The sequence below is a fragment of the Plodia interpunctella genome, chromosome 16 (genome assembly GCF_027563975.2).
Source record: "Plodia interpunctella isolate USDA-ARS_2022_Savannah chromosome 16, ilPloInte3.2, whole genome shotgun sequence".
NCBI classification, from domain to species: domain Eukaryota; kingdom Metazoa; phylum Arthropoda; class Insecta; order Lepidoptera; family Pyralidae; genus Plodia; species Plodia interpunctella.
Window position 1 is genome coordinate 2,949,055 of NC_071309.1, and position 15,930 is coordinate 2,964,984.

A 15,930-nucleotide genomic window follows, 5' to 3' on the forward strand; every position below is an offset into this window, starting at 1 on the left:
GGACTTACCTTGTAAGTAGGGCCATTTCTGATTTAATCAGTTGACTAGAAAAATAAATGACTCCATAGTTAACACGGCACTGTTCAGTATATAAGCAAGCATATACGCGTGGAATGGAACATGAAAGCAATATTGTCCTTGTTCTATTTATACGGAGACCAACAAGTAATTGTGCTACGTCACGACATCGCTGATTCTGCTGCAGTCTTTTACGAAACTATACCATCCTATTTTAATATTATAAATGAAGCTAGCACTTACTAGCGACTTCGCTTACGTGAATTTACCAAGCAGTACTTTTCCGGGATGATATATAGGTACCACAAATCACACAGCCTTAAACTTAGGTTTGCGACTTTTGTTATGGTAAACTAACTTAACGATACTATATGTTAACATATAAGTAAGCACATAATTATAGATAAACATCTGAGACCTTGTGTTTTGGATATTTTGGATATTTAGCTATAATTCCCATGATTATTTGTAATCTATAAATCTAAAATTAAACATTTTAATATGAACTTTTTGGACTCAAAAAGCTGTCCAATCCAAAAAATCTACAACAATTTATGGACTCCAATATCGCTCATTTGAGCCATATGGAAACCTTTACAGGTGGACCTCCTGTTTTCGCATTTGATTTCCTATTTACCATGTTTCCATATGGTTTCGTTCTATAATTTTTTGTAAGCTGTAAGCGCCTTGTATTAAATCGTTACGCCAAATAGAATTTATATCTCAAAATTCCCACAGTTGGCAGGCTAGGTACAATTCAACAGATATAGGAAACATTTTCCCATTGTGTTTTGGTCTCACCATTTATTTTGAATGTAGGAAGAAGCCAGCACAGTTAGATAGCCTTATCGATTTTCAGATTGCGATCTCAACCGCAGAATTAATCCAATGCCGAATTATATTTTAGAGTTTATGTGCGAGGAAAGAATTTATCCGACTTACGAGGGAATTATGGATTTAGAAAAACGGATATCGTGAGCCTCTGCTTTACCTGAATCTTCACGTAAAAAGCCAGGAAATATAACAAAGCTGAGCTTTTGACCGCAGCTCCACCCCGATGCCAAACCTGCGCTAGGTTTGGCATCGGGTCATTAGCTCTATCTAATCCTAATTTAATGTTGATGATAATATACTAAAAGAGGGAGAGACAAAAAGAGACGGAACAGAACCCGCGTCGGGCATCGCTGAGTGGTTAGTGTTTAGATTGTGGAGAAAAAAATAAAGAAATTTTGATTTCTTTTTTTGAATATATTAATATTCTGAAGTCCTTTTTACAAAACTTATTGCATTTATTCAAAATTACAGGAAGGCTAACTTGCTGGAGACGGACTGAGAGCAAAAGGCCACGAACGAAAGTAAAATGAAGACGAAAACGGTTGTCTTTTCGAAAATGTACCTACATATTATTTACTCATATAAATATGTTGATGTATATATACTATACTCATCTACATTTATATGCTATTCGATATACGAAAAGCCCATTTTATAGTATGACGTCATAAGTAATTTATCAAAGTATATTTTCTTTAGCACCAAGATTTTATCAATAAAAATTATAGCAACCCTAAAACTAGGTCCGTAAGTCGACTTTTCACTTCATTTTACAGTTTTCATTTCGTGCTTCAGAATGTAGAGCACATTTTTTTACTAAAAAAAAAAGTAAAACTCACAATTTTTTTTTCATAGCTGCTCCATTCGAGATATTTTTAATCTATTTTTGGAAATGACGAGCTGCCAGTATTTCAGATGCTAACTATGTTATGTACTGCCGATTCTGGTACAGGCTGGTGGCGCACGCCCTGAAGTCAGAGGAGGCTGCGACGGCCGCTATCGATCTCCTACCTTGTCGTCGCGCGGGAGGGTTGCGAGGTCGGTCGCGCGGTCGCTGGCGTGGCTTCAGGGCTGCTTCGAAGAGTTCGGCGGGTGTAGGGCTCCGTCATCTGTGGAGGGCGGTCATGGGCTCGCGACGTCGGCGGGCGCGTGCGAGGCGTCGCGCGGCGGGCTGGCCACTGCCCGCACCCGCGCAACTATTGATCGATGCGCGCGCATCCTCGCTCCCAGCCGTTTGCACGCGGCGACAACAGATACTCAGAGGGAGAGACAAAAAGAGACGGAACAGAACCCGCGTCGGGCATCGCTGAGTGGTTAGCGGTGAATGGTCCCGGGTTCAGCTCACGTGCTCGTCGCGACCTCCTCGCTGTCGTCTCACACGTCGATATTCGGTACCCCGTAATAGCCGTCATCCAGGAATTCTATGTATGCCCGTCTATTTTTAAATTGGAAATGCAAACCGAGATTTAACTTTTTACTTTCCCTTTCCTGAATAAATGTATATTTCTGGTTCAAGTGCAGATAAGTAGGTATATTTAGCTATAACTACAATATTAACTTTAACTTTTCAGTTATTATGTTTTAACAGGGATATATTTAAAAATACACTGCACATTTTATTTTAAGCATTGTCGTAGCAGCAGCGTTTTAGAGCAAGAGAGCGTAGCACTCGGCCGTCTCGTAGCGAATCTCGTAGCAGTAGCTCGGAGCACTATTTGTTCAGTTTGCGAAATAGCTTCACTACGAGATCTATTTCTGAAGATTTTGTTGGCTATGTGTTTATGAATAGCACATTATGTGGTTATTACTTTAAATATATGATATAACTTATATTAGCTATGTTATTATCTATATAAGTAAGTACTTAGCGGTGCTTTGAATCTGAAGGCGATGAATGAGTTCTTTGACCAATAGTAGGTGGAAAATATAATTAAAGGTATTTAACAAAATTACATAAAAAGACTAGAAATTAAAGAACAATGTAACGACACATATAGTAATGGATTGCAGATTGATCGAAGCAGGTGCAAACGAGATGGGCGGAAGCACGGCGGCAGCACCATAATGGCTGAACTGAAAGCCGACAACTTACAGACTAGGAACGTTTTGGCGTATAATGTCACTTTCGCGAAATGTCATCGAGAAAAATGTGTTCACACTCTATGTTTATGTTAATAGGGACGAATTTGCAATGATTTTGGGTAGGTATGTTTATGTTTGGGTAGGTATGTTTATGTGGAATTAGTAGGTACGGAGTATCTACTAATTCCATGGTTTTACTGAACCCTCGACGCGCAAGATCAACTTGCATTTGGCAAGAGAGTGTACTTAATAATAATAATGGCTGATTTTATACTTAGTACCTATTAATGACGTAGTTAATAAACCGAATCAGTTTAGTGTTGAGATTGTTTGGAATTTATAATATTCTTAGAAAATGGCAATTTGTATCTTTGGCAAAATGCCTTATCTTTGCGAAAATAATGTTTTACGAAAATGAGGTATTGCTAAAGTGACAAAATTCACGATGACATTTTGCGAACGTGACATTCTGCGCCAAGAGGATGACGACTCGATTCGATCGATCGTGTTTCTTTTACTTTGCTTTGAACTCTTCGTGCCAGTCTTTATTACTTGATTTTTGTTAGGGCGGGTACAGTCCGATACCTGATTTAGAGTTTTTGTATGGATAGCAAGTGGAAATTCTTAGTGATTTTAGTTACTTGATTTTATGTGTGAGTTCACCACTGAAGAAAAAGATAAGATTTCAATAACATGTATTCAGGTATCATAGCATACATTATTTGTAAGATATTTTAAATTTCATTCATAGTTTATCATAGTTATGGAATTTAATGATTTACTTCTCAATTTCAATGAAAATGTGTACATATTTTTATTTAGTTATTCATTAATAATATACAAATAACTAGTTAAATTCATAATTATAAATAATATCATACATTTAAACATCTCTTTATTTTCAGATCGATAAAACACGACTCAGTTAATTTGTGGATGTTGAAACAATTACCGCACACATAATTTCATTTATCTCGATTGCAATAAATAATGACTTAATTAATGTTGCATGCATGTAAAAAATTAAGAGCTACTTTATTTTGGTACATCCAAAATAATAAAAAAGAGTTCTGAACTCTGCACAATAGTTATAAAAACTGTTTTAACATGTAAGCATGTATTTAGTAAACTCATGATTATAGTTTTTTTCCAAATGTGAAGTCTGCCCTCGAAGGTTAGCCCTGTAATTAGTCCGTTTAAATACCAAGGGCAGTTGTGTCAAATCAATAAAACTCTATACCAAAAATAAAACAAGACTTGTACAAGATTATCTCTATACGGAAAACCTCTGATAACGTATAGTAGTTGGATTCTTTTGGTAAATATACCTAACCTATCTCGCAATCGGAATGAGTAATGGTGGAAGGGACGGCGGCGGAGGGGGAGGGTCCTTGGGAAATGACTTTCTCACGAAAAATACTCACTACGTTTTCCCAGCTTATTTTATGAAAGTTTCATATCCGCGCCTTCATATCCGTCTTATTTGTCGACGATCTCACGTCTGCCTTAATTCAGGACAATGATATGTTCATTTATTAGATAGGTACTTAGGTACTATAAATAATAAGCAAATTGTGTATATGTCGCAGTAAGATAGAAAACAGTCGTAATATAGTTATATTCCGATATAGATATTTAATTATATACCGTATAAGAAAGTGATTTTCCTATTTTATAGGTACTAGGCACATCATTATAAATATTTATATTACTCGATTAAGTCATCACAACTTAATTCATTCTTATTACGCTTTTAATGCAAGTTTGAAATGGGTGGCTACAGCTAGAAAAGGAGAAGCAATCGGCAAGTTTTACAGTTGATGCCGTCGAGAATGGGCTTCTAGCAAAGCGAATTAACTACTGCCAATTCCAAAGTTTTAATAAAACTTGTAGCAACTTGGAGTTTATTTCCTTCAACTTTATTAAGTACGTTTTACGTTCACGTACGTACGTGGTTTTTCAACCCACTCTGTGTTTCCGCAACTATTTGAAATATTATGAAATTAGGATTAGGGTAGTTAGCCCTATTTTAGTTATATATAAATTATCCGGGAAAATATCTAAATTATAGGTTGATCTCGTTGTTACTAACAAAACTGACTAAGTCTGAATAGATGCATTTATTATTATAATAGTGATATTGCATCAAAATCCGTAGCGTTGTTTTGTACGTGGGAAGCGACTCTGTTTTGATATCTTAGATATGCTATCCATTACTGGTCACAAGTTTCCTATGCATCTAGATTTATATTAAATGTGAACTCGAATAGAAAGAATGCGAGGCGTTTGAAGAAGAGGTTCAATTTAAAATTCAATAAAGGAGGCCTCGTCTCTATTTCATTTGTTGTGCGGCGGCGATACTTTGTTGTTTGAAGAAACAAATACAATTTAAATATTTGAGGACTTGGTATTGTTTAGTCTGATCCTGGTTCAACATGAGAATTTTTGAAATCTTGAGATTTAATTGTTGAAATGAGAGACGATAATTTTATAAAATGTATGGTACAGTGCGCATCCCAACTCATTGATTATTGCCAAATGGCTGCTGCCCGCGGCATGGCCCGTGGCTAAAAGCGACTGCTTTTAGCCGCGGCCCATGCCTCCGGCAGTTCTCCAATTGCACAAAGACCATGTAATTTTTTGTCTATTCTTTACTTACTTTTGTATAGATACGTTTGGGTTGGTAGTTGGGGGAAACAAGTAAAATCTTTTAAATGATAATTCGTACAAAATCGTAATGAAAATGCTCTTCGATCAGACGTCCAAAAATAAAGGTTTTCTCAAAGCGCGAACTGACTTCAAAAATTAATCAGTTATGGACCCTGAACTGTGTAACTGAAAGTACCCGTTTGAGTATTACCGCCGTAGTGGCTGATACTGAAACGCGGTCTAAAGGAGAGGCAATTTATTTACGCCACTCATTTCATTACACAGAGATAAGGGTCTTGTGAATATTTCCACTCAATTTCACACATTTATGTTTCCTCGTATCGAACCACTCGAACAGAAAAACTATTGAGTGCTGCCATCTGTTATAAGTAACAGAAAAATAAACGGAAGAAATTGCGTGCTCTGTATAAGTACAGAGCACGCAATTTCTTCCGTTTATTTTTCATTTTTTTAAATAACAACGACACAAAGTATACGTTTGTCGTTTGTCTCCCGCACATATAACCTTGAATCAATTTAAATACATCTTTAAGAATGTTGTTTTTTATTTTTAGTTGTGGCTGGCTGATAAAAATGTAGGTTGTTATTTAAATAAACTACTATTAGTAAACAAAATGCTTACCCCCAATGCGGTATGCTTATGAACAGCAACGGGCCTCTAATCTGAAAAAAAAAACAAACATATTTGTTATAAATTCTAATATAAAATGGATTTCTTGAAACGGCTTAATACATTTTCTTTTTAAAAAGCATGTTTTGGAGTACCTATGCAAAGTATTTGACGTTTCAATTTCTCTAAAGACAAGGAACCCTTATAGTTTAATGTCTGTCTGTCCGTCCGTCCGTACACGGTCTAGCTAAAAAACTGTTAGTACTTGAGTGATGAGATTTGGTATAGACATAGGTACACATTAATCACGCAGACAAGGTGGTCAAATAAAATCTGGAAAAACTAGAGTAAGCAGGTACCTCCCCCACACGTGAGTGGGAATAAAAAAATACCCTGGTTTTACTGCATTTAACTATAGTTAGATCTAAAAAAAAACACATGTTTCCAAGCCAAGTTGTAACAAATATCGCAAGTTGTGAAATTAAAAACGTATTAGGCTAGGCGGGATGCGGGTGGCGGGTGACATCTGCGAGTGGTCGGAGGCGCACGGCGGATGATTGATCTGTGTCGCAGCCGCGGAGCCAAGTCCGCACTCCGCACTCGCATGACGGATTACACTTGCAGTGGCTAGATAGCGAATGTCATCACACATGCATCGCTATGACATAGACAGTATTATGCATTGCATGCAGACTCTTAAGTTTCTAAATCTATTTCGTACATTTACAACCCAAGCTTGGCTTTATCTCTTTTTAGTCAAATTAAACTCAGTAATTGATATTGATTTCCATTTTTAAATTTAATGAAAGTTCTTATATCGTTATGTTTTAATCGCGTATCCGAAAACATTATCGATTTTTACTCCTTCTGTCGTCGGGGGTTAAAATGCAGTTATAAAATAACTAGGTTATTTAAGGTATGTGGCACCACTCGCTTTGTCTGTACATTCTAATAAAATCCAATAAACTATGTCCCGTGAGAAATCTATTGCGTAAATTGATTGGTGTCACCACCCCAACCTGGCCGCGCCATGTTCCACACAACTTGAATGATAAATGACTGCTCTAAACACTCCGTCTACCAAAGTATCATGACATATGCATCGGCAGTCAATGTGTCTTTGAATCCGATACGTCAAATAAATGTTCCTCGTGAGGATTCTGTGAATGATTGATCAGTATCGCAGGTGTCACAACGGAATAGTCAGATTTTGTAGAACTTGGCCAGCGCTGAAAAGGTCAGTTATGATTGTACAGAATAAACAAAAATGAATCAAATATTTACCTATTCTCTCTCACATAATCTTACGTATTTCTAGTGCATAACTAAATTACAGGCACAATTAGATTGTGAAAGATTGATGTATGAATGCGTGTATCAACATAGGTCATAGTCTTTGTACATCATCGAACATCAACATTTGACGATCATCATTGAACGTTTGACAGATAATTATTATACATATGCATAAATATATGTAAAACAGAAATAATACAAAAATGATGAAATGTTATTGGTGATTTGCAAACATTTGATTTGGCAATAGGTAATAGAAAGCCGCCAGGGCGCGTCCCGTGTGGTGTCCGATTTAGAATGGCATCTCCCAATTTCTCCCGTGAGAGTATACGAACTATACATATATAGTAAACTATAAATAAGAAAAATATATACCGTATACGAACTACAGGGAAAATTCCAAAGGGTCGATAGATAGTTTCCTTATGAAACAATGTTATATCCAGCCTAAATTGTCAGCCACGCCTGTCCAGCGAGGCGATAATAGGAAATCCTCCTATTTTTAGATGAACCAATAAGAAGCAGATTTTTAACAATTCAATAAAATACTTGTTGACTTTGAAGAGAGTGATAAATAATTGAGTAGCTGCATGACAAATGCATACTGACGACCTCGGTGGCGCAGTGGTAAAGTGCTTGCCTCTGAACCGAGAGGTCCCGGGTTCGATCCCCGGTCGGGTCATGATGGAAAATAATCTTTTTCTAATTGGCCCGGGTCTTGGATGTTTATCTATATTTGTATTTGTTATAAAATGTAGTATCGTTGCGTTAGTAACCCATAACACAAGTCTCGAACTTACTTTGGGGCTAGCTCAATCTTTGTGATTTGTCCTAATATATCTATATCTATCTATCTATACTCAAATGATACTGAAAGGTAACATTCCACTGGGCAGCACGGAATGGCAACAAAACAAATTGTGGAATCCGAGTCAGCTCACGACAGTCGCGTCGCGGCGATTCGTCTGGCTCGCGCCGTGACATATTATCTAATTTGATGGACAGCACAAATTATATGACTTCGTCTTCCCCCCTTAAGTAGGACCTTGTAAAATATCCATCATCTAAAAAAATCTGCATTACCATTCAACGTCGCGTAGTTGCCAGCCTTCTGGGCACGTAACCCTAAGAGTACGAACAGCAGGTACTGGTAATTTTTGTAATACATTTGCTTAAGCACACAGAGAATATACTTATATTGTATTTTTTTATTTACTGTATGTATTTAATTTTTAGTTGCCTTTTGTTAGTCAGAAGAAGATCAAAGATGTGACCAATGACCATGTATTGTCGTCTTTTAATGTATAGCTTGGGGAGCTTTAAATGAAACGGGGACTTTATCTCAATTAAAATATATCTAATAAACTTGGCTGTAATACAGAATCAAATAATAAATCTAATAAACAAGAGCAATAGAAAAACGTGTCCTATCCTAATATAATTTAATGGAGGTAGTGGTGTACATTTCGTGTGCTCCAGTTTTTAGAGCTGTTTGTAGGTAACCTCTCAAAACCAGTATTTAACCCAAATTGACCGGCAGTTATAAAATATTAAAAGCTTCGAATAAACCGGAAGTTATCACACCCAATAAAAGAAATCGACACGTTTTTCCCTTTTCCCCCACGAACGAAAAAGCTAATCACTTTGTACACAAATATCGGCTAAATGGCTGGCCAGAACAAACGTATCGGCGGATTCGGACGCTCTATGAAAGGGTTCAACACGCGACGTAATCAACGCTACTGGTTTTAATCAGCGAGGGGGAAGCCCCCTCTGGTGCGGCCCTAGCCTATTCTACACTGGGGTGCGATCTATATCTTGACCCCTAATGGAGTGTCCTATATTTCCACAATACGATCGGAACATTCTGCAAAACTAATCCTATCAATCCACGATACGAACATGCCATATGAATCCCATGGATATCATACGAGGCGACTATTTAGCATTCCCAATAAGGGCTTTGTAAAATCACAGCCAAATCTTCAAAATTTTAAAGTATCCATATATTCTTTTCAAAATATATATTCGTTGTCGATTGAAACCGGGAATACGGATAAAGATGAGAGATAGAAGAGTTTACCGTATTTCTAAAATACGATTGTGACATTAGGATCTAAAAAACAGGTCATTCGAAAAAGCTAAAAGCCACGGCCTCCCGCGACTTAGTGCCCGGCACGTTGCACCCCTTGGTAGGGCCGTCCCTGCCCCGGACTTCGGTATCGGTCTCTGTTGCCACCCACGCAGCAGGACTCCACTCTATTTAAATGATGCATCGCAACGCAAACATTTTAATTTCACATTCATCGGGCCAAATACAATCGCGTGTAAATTGGTAGCAACCGGTTTGCTGTATTTCTTTCAGCGAAATTGGAAATTGGAGCCTTTGAATAGGAATCTATATTTACCGATTGAATCTTTGCTTGGTTACAAGGCATAGAAAAACTTTATCAAAACTTTCATCAAATATTTTTTCAAACTATAAAACGGGCATAGTTTGAAAAAAGAAAGTAGAAAAACAGGCAGACATGGAGGGCGATTTTGTTTTATACTATTTAATTTAATGTATACTTATTTATACATATGCTTACAACAATATTTACTGAATTTCACATGAATAAAACTGTAAAAGCGATAAAAACACTTAATCGTACCACGTAAATAACATCACTGTAAATCGTCTTTACAATACAAGCTCCTCAGGTAAGAAGAATAAATTTCTTCATTAAAATCATCCTTCCGCTCCTGCTCCATAATGTCATTTTGCTGCTCGAATGCGAAAACGTTACTGTAAATTACATTTATTTATGCCGAGCGGGATCTACCTTGATTTATTCCCTTTTGGTGGTTCCTAGTATTTTCTTGGCGGAAATCGTGAATTTCTGCGAATGTTTCTTTTTAATTCAGCGAGGAAAAATTTATAATAATTTACTCGAAAGTTGAATATTTAGCCTTGAAAGAGAACCGAGAAGCTACATACAATTTCCACAGTCAGTCCCCATACTTTAACTAGATTTTCTGGAATGTTATCACAAAAACCATTGGCGTTTGAAACACTGTTGGTTAATAAAATAATATCATCATGTGGGATCTATGAAACCCCAGAATAATACAAGCAAGTTAACATTTCTAGTACAATTTTATTTCAATCGTGGTTTAAAAATAAGTTTAATGTAACTTAATCCTGCACGCTGTGTAACGCTTCGCATCAAGTTGCAAAATAATAAGAAAAAGTTAGCACTGCACGCCAGGAAACCATAGGTCGGTATCGGTCTAACTTCAGGCAGGAGCTGTGGTGTAGCTGCACATACATACTCTAATTACCTGCTGCGAATTTCTGGGGGCCCCACCCAAATAAGTTTAAGTTTAATCATATGCAAGTATATGTTGCCTGCAGCTCTTTAAAAGCAGCCTATGTTACGCCTATGTCTCCACTCAAAATCACTTGATTAGTCGCTACGTTTTGACGTGAATATGACGTGGTAAGATACTGTACCTTGGGTCGATACTTTATGAAAAGTTTCAAGCTAATATTAATACTTTAAAAATACTTAGTCGTCAGTCGCGTCTACTTTAACGAATACGATATGCTTATATGAGCATTTTAGAAATATTAATTTAAATTTGAAACTTCGCATAAAGAATCTACCAAAGGTATTATATGTTTTCACTTTTTATTTATGGGTATTCTGTAAATCCCTGTATAAAGCACCTCCCTGCAATTTTTTAAGATTCTATGTTCAGTGGTTTCATCTCGGCTAAGCTTGGGAGCCCCGGTGCACGACACCGTCTAATTCGACGGTAAATACGCCACTGTGCGCAAGGTATACCATTCGAATCCAGGGCTACATCCTGTTCAACAACATACAGGATTCGATTAAACGTAAGTATATTATCAAGCACAGTAACAAGGAAACCGCCGTGACATCCGCTGCTTCAAAGGATTCTTCCACGTGTTTGTCTCTCATCGTGGCATAATGTACATTTTTTATTTAGGTAGGTGAGTCAAATTTCAGTGAGAGAGTAAATATTGATAATATATAGGTAATGAGGCACTTACTTTATAACGATTTGTTTTTTCTGCTTCTGATCAATGTCGATCTCTTTATTTTTTCTTCCGTTATTTTTTATTTCTTGATATAAATTACTGTTATTAATCGTTTTGGGTAAAGCTTTCACGTTTTTTTTATTTTCAGTTTTAGTTTCTGCGTCTATTTCTTTCTCTATTTATCTTCTTTCGTCAACTTCTCGTTTTATCTGTCGCGCACAATATGGCGACCGTGACAGAAATTTGATTTTTCCAATAATTGCGACTGTGATAATTACATCGTCCCGAGTCAATTTAACTTAGTAATAAGCACAATTGCGAATCGTGTTTGGTATTTATTTACTTCACGCGATATTACTTATGACCTGTTTATCGTATCAAAATATTATGTTACAATTAACCATGTGCCACTTGACACGGAATAGCGATAAAGATTGTGTTGTAAATATGGCTGAATCTTCCATTCTTTTGTTTCAAATTTTATCAAATAATTTAAAACAGATTCAATACTTCTACCAACTTTTACCCCTGTATCACAATTTTTTTATGGTTTATTCTATTTTATAGTTATAATATTAAGACTTTAAGACTTATCATTAAGACTTATCTTAAGACTTATCATTGGAAAAACCGCGACTTTGGATTTGGTGTCCTGTTTATAGGGGGTGTGTTCGTTCTAGCTTTAAAGTGGAACAGACATATTATGATTTTTATACAAACATTCTTCCCCCTTATAGTCATTTGGGGGTTGATTTAGACAAAAAGGTAGCCAATTTTTGAACGAGGGTCTTTAACTATATGCATACCAAATTACATCAAAATCGGTACAGTCGTTTAGCCGTGAAAGCAGGGCAGACAGACTTTCGCATTTATAATGTTAGATACAAATATTTAGGTGTTCCATATTGACAATTAAGCATTTTTATTTTATCTCAAACTAAAAAAAAAAAAACAACATTCAAATCCACGCAGTCTGACTAAAAGACTGGTTCTAGCCAACTTCGTAAAGCTTAAGTAAATGGCTTACTGTATTTAGAGCGACTTCCAAAGAGAGGCGACTACTTCGTTACGGTTCCTGGTTTCGTCGTTCACGTTCTTAGAAAAGTGAACCGATCCCGTGTATTTATGGATAACGTTAACCGATACGGAATGGATTACGGTAAACCTTATAGCTGTAGGTACTGGTAGCAGCCATGTAGAAAGACATATGGCAAAACTGGCAAATATTCCTGCTTTTTGTTGAGTCTGAGATAAAATGGTATTTAATCACAGTAAATCATCATCATGGCTTAGCGCCGTGGCACATGTTGGCTGATACCTTTTCGCATAGTTAATTTATCGACAATGTGCAAAGTTGATTTATTATATATCTGAAAATTGTATTTTACGGATTAACATTATTCCATTTCTCTTTTTATTTGCCCGACAATGTTATGTAAGGGTGAATTTCACGACCGTTTGAACGCGGCGTGTAGCGTTTCATTAGTGTAGCACATTTTTTTTTTAAATAAAGAATCATTTTTTTTAAATTAAACATTTATAAAATAAACATTGTACCAGTACTTTACTTATTTATAAAATAGGATAATTAAATTGGTTACTGTGTATGTTACAATTTAATAAACACTAAAGACAGCCCGCGGCGGAGGTCAAAACGCTCGTGAAATTCACCCGTAAACGTTATTACGTAACTATATAGACACTTCTACTTTATTATTTTTATTTCAGTGATTAATATGAGGTCATGCGATTTGATAGGAGTCACGATCGCGGCTGACGACATTACGTACTTTCCCGTTGTTGTGTTTCTTCGCAGCCATTAGCGACTTCTGTTTTAGTTTATTCTAACTACCTACCTAGTAAGTAGTTATTTATTCGACACTCTACACTAGCTATACAATGTTGTTTACTGGCAATGACGGACAATCGATTCATCAAGTTTGGTTCTATTTTTTTGGACTTTTACCTCGTCATAACACTGCGTAGAAATTACCTACTAGAAAATTAAATGTTAATGATCACTTAGTATTGGCACATTGTCGAAACTTTTGTCAAACAGCTATCGATTTTAGCACAGTCAGTTGTTTCAGTCTGGGTCGGAGGGTCGAGGGGGGTGGTTAAGGGGGTAGGGCGCGGTGGCAGTAAAACGGCAACCATCGCTATACACGTGAATATTTGATGACTGAATCTCGCCACGGCTGACGCTAGGGGCTTGCTTGGCATATGGCCATGTCGCGTTGTTGGTTACGTGAACCGAAATTATATGTATTTCTAAAACGATCGCTGAAAGTCAATCCGTAGATATTATCTGTTATTGCAAGCAGTGATTTGAATTAACGCCCGCCCAGTTCGTTTTTGGTATATTTTACCCTATTTGTGATTTTCACAAAACTGAAATGAAATTTAGTAAAATAAATTTACTGCAAAACATCAAAGCAAAATACATTCGCATTGTTTACTAGAAAAAAATACGTTTCTTTGACTTGTTCACATCACAGAATAACAGATATTTTTAATTGGCAATCCTTTTCCAAGATTTTTACTCAAAACAGGGGAATTTCATTAAAAGTGGGAGATAGTTTCCGCTCGTACGCATCGGAAGCGAGTTAAGGCGGTGTGCACAAGGCGGATGCGACGATAAAAAGTTGCATTATATGTATAGTTGCTTTCCGTGGGAATCGCGTAATGATTGTTTGCGCCGATAATGACGTCTGGCTGTGTGTCGGAAATTCACGGTTGAGCGCGCTGACGCCTCCTCGCACAAACGTCATTACGACGTGCTGCGATGCTACCATGCAAGAAATAAAAGGCAAAAAGCATGACGACATGTCCCTGCAACATATAGCAATTATTCAGTGCAGTAGGAAGTAAAATATTTTCGAAGTGGGTGTTCATTTTTGACGTGTCTGTGTGACGTATATCTAATTGTGATCTACAAATAAGCAGTATTTTTTTTTTGCTTCAAAATCAACACAAACTCTATTTCAAGCGGAGCATACAGCATTTGATCTATGAGTTATGACAGTTTTCATATTAAAATATTTCAACCTCAATGTGCATAGTGGATGCGGCTTCGGCAAGTCGCGTAAAGGCCTAAACATAGACGTCGAATGAACGTCGAACTCGTTTGTTAGTTATGAAAATGTGGAAGTATATATATAATAATAGTTATGTCACTCGCTATGTTAGGGTGCTAATGAAACCATATTTCGGATCAAACTGACTTCTATTGATTTGAAAAGGTACCTCACTACATGCAACTTATGACATTATACCTTCACAATAGATATTGTGAAGGTATAATGTCATAAGTTAACAACGCGGATGCGTTGTTGTATTGCATGTGTAGGACATATCCTCTGAACCCTAACACTGTGCGGTTTTATGTACACGCACCTGACCAATTATTATCTACTCATATATTATGACAAATCTCGTAGGAGGCAAACTTGGTTATCTTTCTAGGCGAGGTTAGGTATGTATGGCACCAATTTTGTATACCATTATAAATGTTATAAATGAATGTACTTATTAATTTATAAAATTAATTATAAATGAATGTACTAATTAATTTATAAAATTAATTATAAATGTTATAAATTAATTTATAAAATTTATAAAGTTACTACATAACCACAAGAACAAAAAAATACAGAACTTCGCCAAAGTTACGAAACAGTACTGAAAGGAGTTAAATTATAAATACATTTACGAAATTTCGACTTCGCCAAAAAGCGACCACGAGTTAACATTATTATTTAAGCAATTCACCGATTTACCAACCCTGATTAGTAATTAAGCAAATCAAATATGCTCTGTTCGTATAGGGGTTAGTGGTTTAATTTACAAATTAGCGATCGGAATATAGCGGCGGAAACGACGTTGCCTTCATTCGAAAAGAGACGATATCGATAGGTACACAGGAGATCAAATTAATTTATGTTGATAGGTAACTATCTCTAGAAAAGACAAAATGTGTGGCAAGTTAACGAAGGTAATTTCTCGGATAATAGATAGTAAAATTTACTTTGCGTCGGTCTAAATCCTGCATTTGCATGCTAAATATCATAATTTATAGAAAATATTCAGCAGATAAGGCATAATAATTAGAAGTGTGGTGACGTAAATTAGTTTACTATTTGTCATCTCTACATAGTCACTTTTTTGTCACATGTCTACTCAAGACAGGACAACAATATTTAGTGGACAGAAACTAAACAAGCTTTTAGAAAAAAAAAATATAAGAAGCACCACTGACACGATAAGGGAGTTTGTTCGTTTGTCATAATTCTTCTCAGCAGGCAGTGGTCGAAACAGTACATGCTTAGGTTTGGTTGGGAGTCTTTAATAATCCAAGCTTGGTAGTTTTGAT

At 36.4% G+C, this 15,930-nt stretch overlaps 1 protein-coding gene across 6 annotated transcripts in view; it reads right to left on the minus strand.

Moving 5' to 3' along the window:
* The window catches only part of LOC128676233 (protein turtle-like), a 54,995-nt gene that overhangs the window by 16,499 nt on the left and 22,566 nt on the right, over positions 1–15,930 (minus strand). For 3 of the 6 annotated variants that reach the window (XM_053756238.1, XM_053756240.1, XM_053756235.1), the window contains exons 1-2: positions 11,571–11,871; positions 6,227–6,267 (exon numbers count right to left, since the gene is read on the minus strand). The gene's annotated coding sequence lies outside the window, so the exon portion shown is untranslated. Of the gene's footprint in view, positions 1–1,863; positions 2,608–6,226; positions 6,268–11,570; positions 11,872–15,930 lie in introns of those variants that run through there. The other 3 variants (XM_053756237.1, XR_008405393.1, XM_053756236.2) reach the window with 3 other exon arrangements.